Source organism: Pseudochaenichthys georgianus, chromosome 21 (genome assembly GCF_902827115.2).
Source record: "Pseudochaenichthys georgianus chromosome 21, fPseGeo1.2, whole genome shotgun sequence".
Lineage (NCBI taxonomy): Eukaryota > Metazoa > Chordata > Actinopteri > Perciformes > Channichthyidae > Pseudochaenichthys > Pseudochaenichthys georgianus.
The window spans coordinates 25,988,176-26,001,883 of NC_047523.1; positions in this window are offsets into that span (position 1 = coordinate 25,988,176).

Below are 13,708 nucleotides of genomic sequence, written 5' to 3' on the forward strand. Positions count from 1 at the left end.
TTATATGTAATACATCTTAACGGCGTCAATAGCCACTTTAATGATACTAATTGACGGTAGTCCCGGATGTCGTCATGAAGGATGTTCAGAATAAAAGCTTGGTATTGAGAACTTCCGGGTTTTTCCAGCATTTAAACTGACGGTATGTTTAAGGTACATTATGCCATAAAACATTGATTTTAATTTCTAACAGTCCCTCCTTACACACCTAAAAGGTGTGTATAATACTGAAATCAATGAGTTCTTCATCTGAACTTTGCATAGTACATAACTCATATCAAAAACATACAATCAAAATGGAATGGTTCAATAGCCTCAACTTTACAAAAATACAAAAAATACTTTGACTGTGCTTAAACATAAAAGTGTTCCCTTGTGCATAACTTCTAGTGTTAACATTCAATATCATTCTTCAAAATAGCAGCAATGGCTTGGTATCAGAACATTTCTTCCTCCCTCCTTTCACAGAAACCTTTCTCATACCACGCTCAGTGTTAAGGCACTTGTTTTTGCAAAGTGAAAAGAAACAAACCATTTTAAAATAGCAATGATTTATAAAACATGAGATCTACCATATTAGAATAGTATAAAATAATAAAGAATAAAATAAACTATATAATAGGAATAGGAATAGTGTAAAGTCAATTGAAATGGATTCACTCCATTTTAGCATGCTCACTTCTTCACATGATTTCATAATTTAAAGTATCACATCAGCTGGACATTCATTGAACAATCTCATCATTTTCATCAACATCTGTATACGGGGGTGGGTCGTCTTGTTCTGCTAGCATTTGTAACTGTCTCCTCATGAGAAATGTACCCTCCCTCCTTTCATACCATTTAAGGTATGAAAGTAACATGTTCTCTAGAAGAGGCCGTTGTGATCAATCGGTACATTAGGACATGGAAATGCAACATCTAGGCCTCTCCTGGACCCCCCTATGCTATCCTTGTACACTGTGGAGCCTAAACTCCCCCTGGGACTGGTCTCTTAGCCCTACTGGCTTTGGGGTGTTTCGCCATGTTGATTAACTACATAAAAAACATCACTGGCTGTGCTAGTGCACAGGTCCCAATCCAATCCTGTGGCAAGACTGAGTACAAGGTTTTAGTTCCATGATACCACCAAACATCTACTCTGGGATACGGCATTCTAGACAGTCATTTCTGGGAGAAGATTTTGGTCAGTTACAACAGTTGTAGAGTTTCATCACTTGAAAGTTCCTACTTCAGTAGCTTTGGGTAGTCTGTTCTAATGATGTGATAAAGTCCATGAAATGGTGTGAAAACCAGTGGAATATCACTAACTCATTATACTAATTTATCTTCAATTCTGGTCTACTTGAAGAACCATGCTAACCCCTTTAACAGTGTGTGGAACCTTGGGTGCCCGAGCATGTGATAATTACTCCCTCCTTTAACAAGGACTTTCAATTCAGGAATTTTCACCTATGGCAGATATGTTTCTCCTTTAAATAACGTCTCTAAATGTCAGGTCATCACTGATTAAATGGATGAGCATTAGGAGGTGGTGGCACTTGTCTTTTAAAACTCATACTCTGGTGCCTGTGCTCCCTCTGAAGCTGCAAGTAAGATTTAAAACATCTGCAGGGTGGGTTGAGCGACCCCTTCTCCCTGAACAATATTTGTTGTCAAAAATATGCACCATTAAAATGAGTGATCCAAGGCCCCGCAGGTATTACTCCCAATTATACTAGTTTTTCAGAATTAAAATTAGCAATCGCTCTTTGCCTAGTTTCTTTTTAAAACTCTACATCTTGGACGACAAACAAATGTTGTTTCCACCTTAACAGTTTTCCTATGGTAATATCCATGCTACAATGGTGAAATCAATACTCTAGATTGGAATACTTTCTTTGGCTTGGTTCTAGCTTTACCTTTAACATTTTCTATTCAAATAAAGATTTGTCTGCTTTCTATATTGTAACAAATTAAATCTTCCCCAAATTCTCACATGAATAAGAATCTCTAAAAGAATAATTTGTTTATATGATGAAAATATTGAATGATATGTTCTACCCTCGGTGTGTTTTTAGGATTCTTTTCTAATAAGTGTGTTTATCTGTAAACTCACTCACTCCCGTTTTCCTTCTCTCCCCCTCTGGTTGTCAAGCCACGACCCCCTCACGTTCTGCTGGACCATGCCAACTCCTCCGTCCTGTCTTTTCCTCCGTCCACCTTCTCCTCAGTCCATCTGCTCTTGGATCCTCCCGCTGTAACTCTTTTCAGTGGCCCAACTGCTTTGTGTTTCATCTCCTCCTTTACAGTCTCTTCGCTGTTGCATGGAGGGCGTATTCCGCTCTCATGTCCCACACTCTGCTCTTGTGCCAAATCTCGTGGCTCAGCTTGGAACTTCATGTCCTGTCTGAGGGACCAATGAGAGTTTGCCTCTTTGTCAGCATGCTGGTTTGGTTCTGGATACCTCAGGTGGAGCTGGTTCTGGATGCCTCAGGTCGTTGTTGGTTCAGCTCGGGTTCTCTGTCTGTTCGATGGAGGAGGAGGAGGAGGAGGAGGAGGAGGAGGAGGAGGAGGAGGAGGAGGAGGAGTCTCCTGTGGTGAGGTCATTTGTCTGAAGATGGGGTCGTAGCGTTCTGACAGGCAGAGAGAGAGAGATCTCGAGACGCATTACCTATAGTTAATTCTGACACACTGAGGTAAAATAAATCCAATCCACTCTATTTTCCTAATCTTACTATCTGTCTTAGATGTTAAATGTCATCTAAACCCAATTAATGTCTACTAATGGTTGTGCCATATCCCTAAACATTGCTTTCACCCACTGTAACATGGCTACTCCAAATAACTCTTTCAGGAAACCATCTTTTTCCATAAATTGAAATACCTACATGTTTAAAGCGCCACTTATTTCACACACTATAAAAGAACGTCCCCATATTTTCTCCATCACTTTAAATCTTACTGTTATTTAGAACATAAGTAACTTTTGTGACTGGACATATCTGCAATGTCGTCACAATCTGCTGGGGACAAAGCTGTACTTGTGGGTTAGTAGCCTGTTTCTACTGTAATCATTTTCAATAATTGTGCTCAGGTCGGTCACCGGTCGGTTGTTCATAAACTTAACAGGGGGTGTTTCTGGCACAGACTAAAACATGGATCCAGTGTATTTGGAGATTCCCCTAATCTGTACATCCCCATCACTTACATATGCCGATCACTTAAACCCATCTCATCATTTGATACAAGAACTGCATATATGGGGGTGAATCATCTTGATTATAACCGCCTCACCTTTGGGACCGAGTATTTCTAACTCCTCCTCTTGTTGCTTAGCTGATCTTTTGGCTCTGGGGATAAGTGAAACTCTCTGAAACACAGCTGGAGTTCTGTTAGTGATGTGGGCATTATCTATGAGTGGACTAATGGATCCATGTCTTACTTGATATTGTACTCCCCATCCAACCATAAAGGTGCCAAGTGTAATGAGCACAATCAACAATGCTATTCTGGCTCTTATCCCTAGGGGACCCCACAATTGGTTTGGCTTTGTTCTTGACATCATCTCTATTTTCTCCATGGTTGTGTCAGTTACAGAATTTAAATAATCAGTAATAACGTATACAAAAATTGGACTCTTTTTCAGATGTAAAACAAAAAATAGGTTTTCACTTCAGTGTACAATCTATACAAATCTATAGACAATTCGTCTTTTGAGCTGTTTCTATCTTTATCTTATTTCTATTTATTGTTTTGTTCCAGCTCTGCCAAATCAGTCCTAACTCCCAATAATGTTCTGGAAGTTGCCAGTGAAGGGTGACAATGTGTGAGGTGGTGTCAATTTACTCCTTTTTCTTTACCTTTAAACCGGAGTGTGTGTGAAGTTCATTACAACTTCTCACTGTTCCGTCCACCGGGATCAGCTCACTGTCTTTTGTGAACTTTCACCCTCACCCAATCACCTGGCCGAACAGGAGTCTCTTCTGGTGTCTCGTCTGGCATCTCTGTAGCTTTCCTAGCCTGTGTAGACAAAACTTGGATAATATTACTCAGAGTTCTGACATATTCATTACTTCTATTCGTCTAATATCTTATAACTGGACCACTCCCTCCTTGGAGGAGGCCCAAGCTTCGGCATACCTTTTGTCGTTATGAGATCTATTATTAACTCCATGTTATTATTTATTAACTACAACGTCACTGAAATCAACATATCTGTATAATCATGACAGGACTGTCATGACTGTCATGTCAGGACTCCCTGGAAGAAGAGATCTTGTATCTCAATGGGACATTCCTGGATAAATAAAGGATAAATAAAAAAAAAAAATTAAAATGACACTCCCTCCTTTGAGCATAACATGCTCAATTAATATTGCAATGATTACCCTATTCTGAACAGGACATGTAAAACCCATAACGTTGCATTAAATAAATATAACTTCTCCGTGTACCCATAAGGCGTACAAAAAATATCGTATGATGTAAGGTTTTCTGCTGGTATAAAAACGTATTCACTAAAATCTGCCATTAGCACAAAAAATGGTTTACTTGTTTCAATAATGGCTTTTGTCCTGGTATTATGCATCATTGTTGCTGCGAACAACAATACCCCTGGTGTCGCTAATGCGTCTCAATAATACTAGGATTAGAGGATTGTTTGATACTGCTTAACAAAGATATGATAAAATAATATGTCTCCAAACCAGAGGGAAAATACGAACTATTCTCACAGAGGGTGACATGCATGAAGGGCTGGTGCCCCTCACTCAAAATGAGATATTACCTTACGCACTACATTATAAATCAGTAAAGTCACCAAAGAATAAATAAATAAAAACTGATTCTTGAAACTGTTGTAAAAACCCTACAACTTCTTCATCCAAGCTCTCAATCAGTGTTATGTTATTTAATCCCCGCTCAGAGACCCAGGTCGTCGCACGCATCTCTGCTTGTCAAGCTGACATCTCTCAGTGGATGTCCGCTCATCACCTCAAGCTCAACCTTGACAAGACTGAACTGCTTTTCCTTCGGGGAAAAGATTGTCCCACTCTTGACCTGACTATCGACATCGGCACCTCTGTTGTTTCCCCGACTCAGACTGCAAGGAATCTGGGTGTGACCCTAGATAACAACCTGTCCTTCACTGCAAACATCGCTGCTACAACCCATTGCTGCGGATACACGCTTTACAACATCAGGAAGATACGTCCCCAGCTGACACAGAAAGCGACGCAGGTTCTTGTCCAGGCTCTCGTCAGCTCACGCCTAGACTACTGCAACTCCCTCCCTCTGCAGCTCATTCAGAATGCAGCGGCTCGTCTGGTCTTCAACCTTCCTAAATTTTCCCACACCACGCCGCTCCTCCGCTCCCTCCACTGGCTTCCGGTAACTTCTAGAATTCACTTCAAGACACTGGTACTTGCATACCATGCTGCGAATGGATCTGGCCCTTCCTACATCCAGGACATGGTTAAACTGTACACCCCAGCGCGTGCTCTACGCTCTGCATCAGCCAAACGACTCGCTGCACCCTCGCTGCGAGGGGGACCCAAGTTCCCATCAGCAAAAACACGTGGGTTTGATATCCTGGCTCCAAAATGGTGGAATGAGCTCCCCATTGAAATCAGGACAGCAGATAGCATACACATCTTCTGGCGCAGACTGAATACTCATCTCTTTCGCCTCCACTTCGAGCGATAGAGGGTGTCGTTTTTCTCATACTGATATTCTGAACAATCTGTGCTGTTGTATTTGCTGTGAAGTGTCTCTACTGTACGCTATTTTTATTATATGTACAGCACTTTGGCTCGACCAAAAATCGTTTATAAATGTGCTATATAAATAAAACTTGATTTGATTTGATATAATTACTAACAAAGAATTACTAACAGAGCACTTATATACTAATAAAGGACTGGCTTATCTAAAGCCAGTTGAGTAGCACTTGAAATGTTTTGCTCTATGAAAACTGATGTACTTATATGATTCTGTTTTCTTCAAGGTTGTATCTTCCTGGTCAAATGCACTTATTGTAAGTCGCTTTGGATAAAAGTGTCAGCTAAATGCAATGTAATGTAATGTATCATGATATGCATTAAAAATCTTGAACAGATTCTCCATAGTCCACATTTCTTGCATCTATCCATGTTTACAGTTTCTCGATTGCTAACACAAGTTTTTTTTAAATTGCTCAGTTTCTCAGAACACTCAACACAATTCACAAAACCACACACCCAAAGTGCAAAACACCTCATTTCTCCTGCTAAATGAAGAACTGCACTCAAAACTACATAAACACTTAACAAATGCAAACTTTTGCACCACATATAACACACTTCATTCATAATGCTAGATTGTTTGACCACCCAACTACACACTGCTGAGCATAATCTAAAGCACTTTAATCTGTTATGGGCTATGCTCTGTACATAGAGGTTTCTGCAGAGAAAGATTGCTTGAGTATGCAGAAATACAGTAAATGAAGAAGTACAAATAAGTTGTTGAAAAAAAATCACATTTTATTCAAAGATAACATTGTGCAACATCAATCAATCAATCAATGTTTATTTATATAGCCCAATATCACAAATGTTACATTTGTCTCAGTGGTCTTCACAGTGTGTACAGAATATCAGTATGACAATACGACACCCTCTGTCCTTAGACCCTCACATCGTACAAGGGAAAACTTCCGAAGAAAACCCAGTTTAAAGGGAAAAATGGGAGAAACCTCAGGGAGAGCAACAGAGGAGGGATCCCTCTCCCAGGACGGACAGACGTGCAATAGATGCCGTGTGTAAATTGAAAAGATAATACATTTGCAACATAGGTAGTCCAAATGTTTGGAAATGCATGTGTGTATAATAGGAAGATGAATCCACGAGGATATCCATCCAGGACCGATGATCCAGGACCACAGCCACGACTCAAGATCCAGCGCTCGCGATCCAGGACACAGGACCGCAGGATCATCCATGACTCCGGATCCCGGCGTATATAGACACCAAAAAGAAAGACATTTGGGGAAGCTGGGTTAATCGGAACATGAGAGTACACAGGTACAGACAGAGAGAAGGAAGAAGTAAGATGTCCCCCGACAAACTAAGCCTGTATCAGCAAAACTAGGGTCTGAATCTAATCAGCCCTAACTATAAGCTTTATCAAAAAGGAAGGTCTTAAGCGCACTCTTAAAAACGGATAGGGTGTCTGCCGCCCGAACACAAACTGGAAGCTGATTCCACAAATGTGGAGCTTGATAAGAAAAGGCTCTGGCTCCCATTGTACTTTTAGAGATTCTAGGAACAACCAACAACCCTGCATTCTTGGAACGCAATGCCCTAGTAGGACAGTAGGGTATAATGAGTTATTTAAGGTAAGATGGCGCCTGCCCATTAAGGGCTTTGTAGGCGAGAAGAAGAATTTTAAATTATATCCTGTGTTCTATAGGGAGCCAGTGTAAGGCAGCCAGAACAGGAGTAATGTGGTCCCTTTTTCTAACTCTGGTTAGTACACGAGCCGCAGCATTTTGAATCAGCTGAAGCGACTTGACTGACTTCTTGGTACTCCCTGATAATAAAGAGTTACAATAATCCAGTCTAGAAGTAACAAATGCATGGACTAGTTTCTCTGCATCGTTTTGAGGCAAGATATGCCTGATTTTTGCAATGTTACGTAGATGGAAGTAGGCGGTCCTTGAAATTGATTTTATGTGTGCGTTAAAGGATAAATCCTGATCAAATATAACACCAAGATTCCTTACAGTCTCACTGGAGGCCAAATTAATGCCATCCATAGTTAGTATATCTTTAGATAATTTGTTTCGTAGATTCTTCGAGCCAAGTACAATAACTTCAGTTTTGGTCATGTTTAACATCAAAAAGTTTAAGGTCATCCACGTTTTTAAGTCCTTAAGGCAGTCTTGAATTTTATTTAGATGATTAATTTCATCAGGCTTGATTGATAAATATAGTTGAGTATCATCCGCATAACAATGAAAGTTTACAGAATGATTCCTTATAATATTGCCTAACGGAAGCATATATAATGTGAACAAAATAGGTCCGAGCACTGAGCCCTGTGGCACTCCATGGCTACAGTAACTTTGGTTTGCGTGGAAGATTCATCGTTGACACGTACAAACTGAGAGCGTTCAGATAGATAGGACCTAAACCAGCCTAAAGCAGTTCCCTGTATGCCAACTAAGTGCTCTGGTCTTTGCAATAGGATGTCATGGTCGATAGTATCAAATGCAGCACTGAGATCGAGCAAAACAAGAATAGAGACAAGTCCCTTGTCTGAGGCTATTAGAATGTCATTTGTGACTTTAACCAGAGCTGTCTCTGTGCTATGATGTGTTCTAAATCCAGACTGAAAATCTTCAAATAAATCATTGTTTTTTAAGTAATCACACAACTGTTTTGCGACCGCTTTCTCAAGAATCTTTGAGAGGAACGGAAGATTAGAAATAGGTCTATAGTTGGCTAAAACCTCTGGATCGAGGTTGTGCTTTTTAAGAAGCGGTTTTATCACTGCTACTCTGAATGATTGTGGAACATAGCCTGATAATAAAGACATATTCATAATATTTAATAAAGAAGTGCTAATTAATTGAAACACTTCCTTCAACAGCTTAGTTGGAATTGGGTCTAACATGCACGTTGATGGTTTAGAAGAGATAATCATTGAATGTAATTGTTCAAGGTTTATGGCTGAAAAGCATTCTATGTTTACTATCTAGTGTAATATTAGAACTTACGTTTCCGGGAGCTGTTGATAACACTATACTGGTCAAAGGCAAGAGGTCATTAATTTTGTTTCTAAGAGTAACAATTTTATCGTTAAAAAAGCACATAAAATCATTACTACTGAGTGCTATGGGAATAGAAGGCTCAATGGAGCTGTGGCATGCAACATGCATCCCAGCACATAGTTACTATGCTTCGGATCTCTCTAAGTGTGATGCATTGTTTGCCAAAACCCAGTTTGTAACTGCTGCTTCCTGTGCCTCATTGCACATCCTTATCCTTCCACCTCTTTGTTTCTCAGTCCTTCAGATAAACAACAAATATATAGTGGTTGGTCAGTGTCTGTTACATAAAAGTAAGTTTACCACAGTACATTGTGCAGGATTTTTGTAGTTATAGTATGCAACATGCCAACAATTCAATTACAGCAATGAAGTAAATATGTTTCACACAACAGATATAAGCACTGATATATCATGAATTATGCAGAGCTACAAACTGGTAACTAATCTATTTTCAAGTCTAAGTGTCCGGATTACAGACGCGACAGTAAATCGGCTTAGATTAGGCTGAACCCTCTGTCCAGCCTCTCATCGTCAAACCATGGTTGATAACATTTTATTTCATTAGAGATTATTCTTCTTTGTTCACGTCCTCTCGCTCCAGCTCTACCTCTAATTCTTCCCCCTCTCACTCTCACCCACCTCTTCCTCCTCCTCCTCCTCCTCCTCCTCCTCCTCCTCCTCCTCCTCCTCCTCCTCCTCCTCCTCCTCCTCCTCCTCCTCCTCCTCCTCCTCCTCCTCCTCCTCCTCCTCTCACTCTCAGCCCAGCTCTTCCTCTTCCTCTTGCAACTTTCTTCCATTGTTACTGTAAGAAAGTACTCACCTGTGTTTTTTTCCCCGTGCTAACATCCTGATTGATGAGCCAACAATTATGCAATCAGGTGTTTGGTCAGGTGGAATGTGTTTCTTGATCATTGGTCCATGTGTGAGGCATTTTGAATATCAGTGTTTTAAACCTGCTAACACGTGACTTTATGTCAGATTCCTGTGTCTTACATGGAGAAACGTGTGCAGTGGTTTGCAAAAAGTGCCATGTTGATTTGCAAATTGTGTGAAAAGCGTGTTTAGAGTTTTGGAGATTTGAGCCGATGTTTTGCTCTTTGAGTGTCCGTTAAAATAATTGTGCTTTATGTATAATTTTAGTGTGTTAGCAATCGAGAACAACTGTAAGAGATAGGCTGACGCACATACACAGCATGCAGTTACATTTGAAACCATGAGATGGCAATATAAGCATGTAAGAAAGTGTTATTGCTGGCATAAATGGAAGAGTGCAAAAATAGACCTTGAAAAAATGATTAAGAGTATAACCCCTGGGGAAATGAATGAATGAATATCGGGCATTTATATACTCAATTTTGTGCTCAAGTTGGTGGATCTTCATATCAGCAGAGGGATTACTTTACACCGTATCCACTGGCTGTTATTCTATCAAGTGTTTACTTCATTGCATTTTTGCCACACACTTAAGGCATACACCTTCACTCTGGGCTGGATATACCTTACAATCATACATTATGAAATTGCTGACCAAGAGCTGCTGAGGCCAGGCGGGTCAATGCATACACTGAGCGTTTAAAATGTAATGGCACTGCACACAAATGTATTAAGCTGTATCACTGACTTTATGGAGTGCATTATCGTTGACTCAGCATGATGAGTTCACATGATAATGTTTGATGCCATGTCTGTGTCCATTCATACTTTTTGTGGCACATTAACTGAGTGTCCCTGCAAGGATTAAGTTAGAGTGGGTCAAAGATGGGCTGCCAAAGCCTTAGTTTCCACTTGCTGTATTTCATACACAGGCTCAGGGTTCTGTGCTACTGTTATGATAGCTGAGGAACAATATGGGGCGGTGGTGGCGAAGTCGATAGGGACTTGGTTTGGCAACTGGAAGGTCACCAGTTCAAGTCCCGGCAAGACCAAGTGCTACTGAGGTGTCCTTGAGCAAGGCACCGTTCCCCACACTGCTCCCTGGGCGTTGTTCAAAATGGCAGCCCACTGCTCCTAACACTAGGATGGGTCAAATGCAGAGAAACAATTTCCCCACGGTGATTAATGAAGTATATCAATATCAATATCACATTGCTTATATTTCTCTCTGTGCCAGTAACCCCTCTGCTTCGGATTAAGTCCCACATTTATATTTCAGCTTGCTGCAGGGATGAGCTCATGTGACTAATCCTCAACTAGCCCACCAATAGACAACATCCAATATACTGCCTGTCAGCCTATTTGGTTTTATTGATTGTTGCACAAAGGCCATGGAACATTATTGCTACTGTAGTAGGATACTAGGACACGTGGAAAGTAATTGAATGCTAATTTGGAGATTGACATTGGTTTATCAGTATCGGTTGCATCTTAACTGTCGAGTCAACTCTGTGGTGCCATACAACCACCAACAGAGGTCAGTAGTATGCAGGATTATAACATCATTTAGGGATTACTTTTGGTTTAAATAATAAAGGGAAACATGTCTTTTTTTAAAACAGCATGGCCCCAGAATTGCTTCCCGTAGCCGATAGAAAACCCACTTTCACTTTAGATCCTAAACAAACCTTAAATCAAAATGCAGGACTAGGCTGGAGCACTGAATCAAGCTGAACTGAGACATGTTTTTAATCCCACTTTCCCCCAGCCTGCAGTCTGCCGATTGGTTGTTAGTTTATCCTGCAGAACAACCATTTGTCATTTCTGCTGGGAGCTTTGTAGGTGTGAGGAATAACAGGAATTCATTTAAAAAAATGTAATCACTCTTCCACCACCAGTTTTACTATGGCATAAATTACTATCTCCCATGGAGTTATTGATATGTTTCTTGTGTAGGCTTGTGAGAAGAGCTGAGAGGGGCCTGGTTTTAATATTTCACCACGCCAAAGCTTCTGAAGTCCTTATGTAATGGTCTCTCGTAACAGTTTTTAAGCCAAGTCTCTGGAGCATCCTCCTGTTTTTGAGCGTGTATACCCTGCGTCTGTTCAGATTGTATAACAAGAGGGAGGGGAGGAAAGCAACATTAGGGCTACAGGGAATTAAAAGGATGACCGAGATCTGTGGACATTCAAACACAAACACGGCAGTGTTATTCACATCATTGCTCACATGAGGGGGAAAAGTGAAGCCTCTGATTGCCCTACATTATTTCTGATCTATGAGCATCAACTTTGGTCAGTGCTAAGGGCTTAATGGAATTATAATTAAATAGATGCTTAGTTGATTAGATGAGCACTAGGTTAGAAATGGTACTTGCGGCAGCGTGAGTGGCATTGTTGCAAGTGTCAGTCACAGCCAAAGAAGCCCAATTGATCGCTAATTGTTTCTTATTGTCCCTCTGTTACTGATGATGTGCATACAATATGTAGGTCTCCATGGATTTTACTTAAGCAGGAGTGATAAACCACCAATGGAAACTCAATGTAATGACGGGATACTCAAAGGAGCTAATATAAGACACCTTGCCTTCAATTTCACCAGTCCATTGTTCCTGTGATATCTGTTACATAATAGAGTGAAATGACATGTGGATTTAGATGCACAATACAGTGTACAGTTTTCTCAGGTCTTCTCTTGTTTAGGGTTAGTGTTGTGTAATGCCAGCCTGACACCTTAAATCCTCAGTGGGTCTTGTGAATGAGAGAAAGGGCACATATTAATGCAGTTGGGATAAAAATACTGCTAACATATAGTTCAACGCAATTACATTCAGAGCTGATTATACATGGTTGACAGGCAGAAGCAATGTCTCCGGCATGCCTCGTTTTGTATCAGTCAAACATAATCTGCATAACCTCACCCCTCACCTGCTGCTGTATTCAGCACCGAGGAGATATTATCAGAAGAAATCATTTAGAGCTTTCTCAATATGTTTCTTTATGTCTTCCCCCCCGTCTCTTATTCCCACAGATAATTTATCGTCTCTATAATCTGTCCTCATCTAATCCCCATACATGCACATGTTTAAGTGCCAGCAGAGCCAGTCATTTACTATTCAAACACACAGGTTAGGGTGTCTTCCTACGAAAAAAAAGACAGTATTAATGGCAACGGACATTTTGGAAACAACAGTGGGGCATTGCATCCTACGAATGGAGTGTATACTATCCATGAATTACATACTGTAGTGATAACTTCTTGGTTGGAAGGAATAGATTTAATGATGATGATATGCAAATGATTAACATCAGCTTAATTAAAACGCACTGCTCATTAGAACCATCTGCCTTGAAGGAGCAGGCATCCCACTTAATCATTCCCCGGGTACCATAGCTTTTCATCAGGATTTGTTACAATATAACTTGGACATAAACAATACGCTTGCATGGATGGTGCTGATATCTGTGCACTTGTGTGTGTTGTGTTACTCACTGGATTGATGGCAGGACTGAACGACAGAATGTACCGACCAGAAGACCAGCCCAAAGCCTCTTGGCCTTTCTTCCTGCCATTGAGATAGGTAACACTTTACGGTAAGGGTACATGAATCGTCATGAATTCATGCATGCCTTAATGCATGCCTTAATCAATGCATGAAAAAGCATGAATTCATTCATGTAGTACAGGGGTGGCCAACCCACTGCTCGAGAGCAGGGCCGTCTTAATGCACGGGCTGACCTGGGCTGAAGCCCAGGGGCCTATGGAGATCGGGGGCCTATCATGAGCCAAGACAAAAAAAAAGATTAAAATATTTTTATTTTTATTTCAGGTGTTTTATTTTTATTTTAAATAAACAAAGTCTTGGCTTTCAGAATATGAAACTTTTATTTCCAAAATCACACGATAAATACATTTTTGAAGCTTGTAAAGGGAAGAAGACAGCTCTCCCTCGCCACTCTGCTGTTCCACAGCGCTGCTCACCCTCCCTCCGCTGAAATTATGAATGTAAGGCGTATAGTAATCATAGATAACACGGCAGGG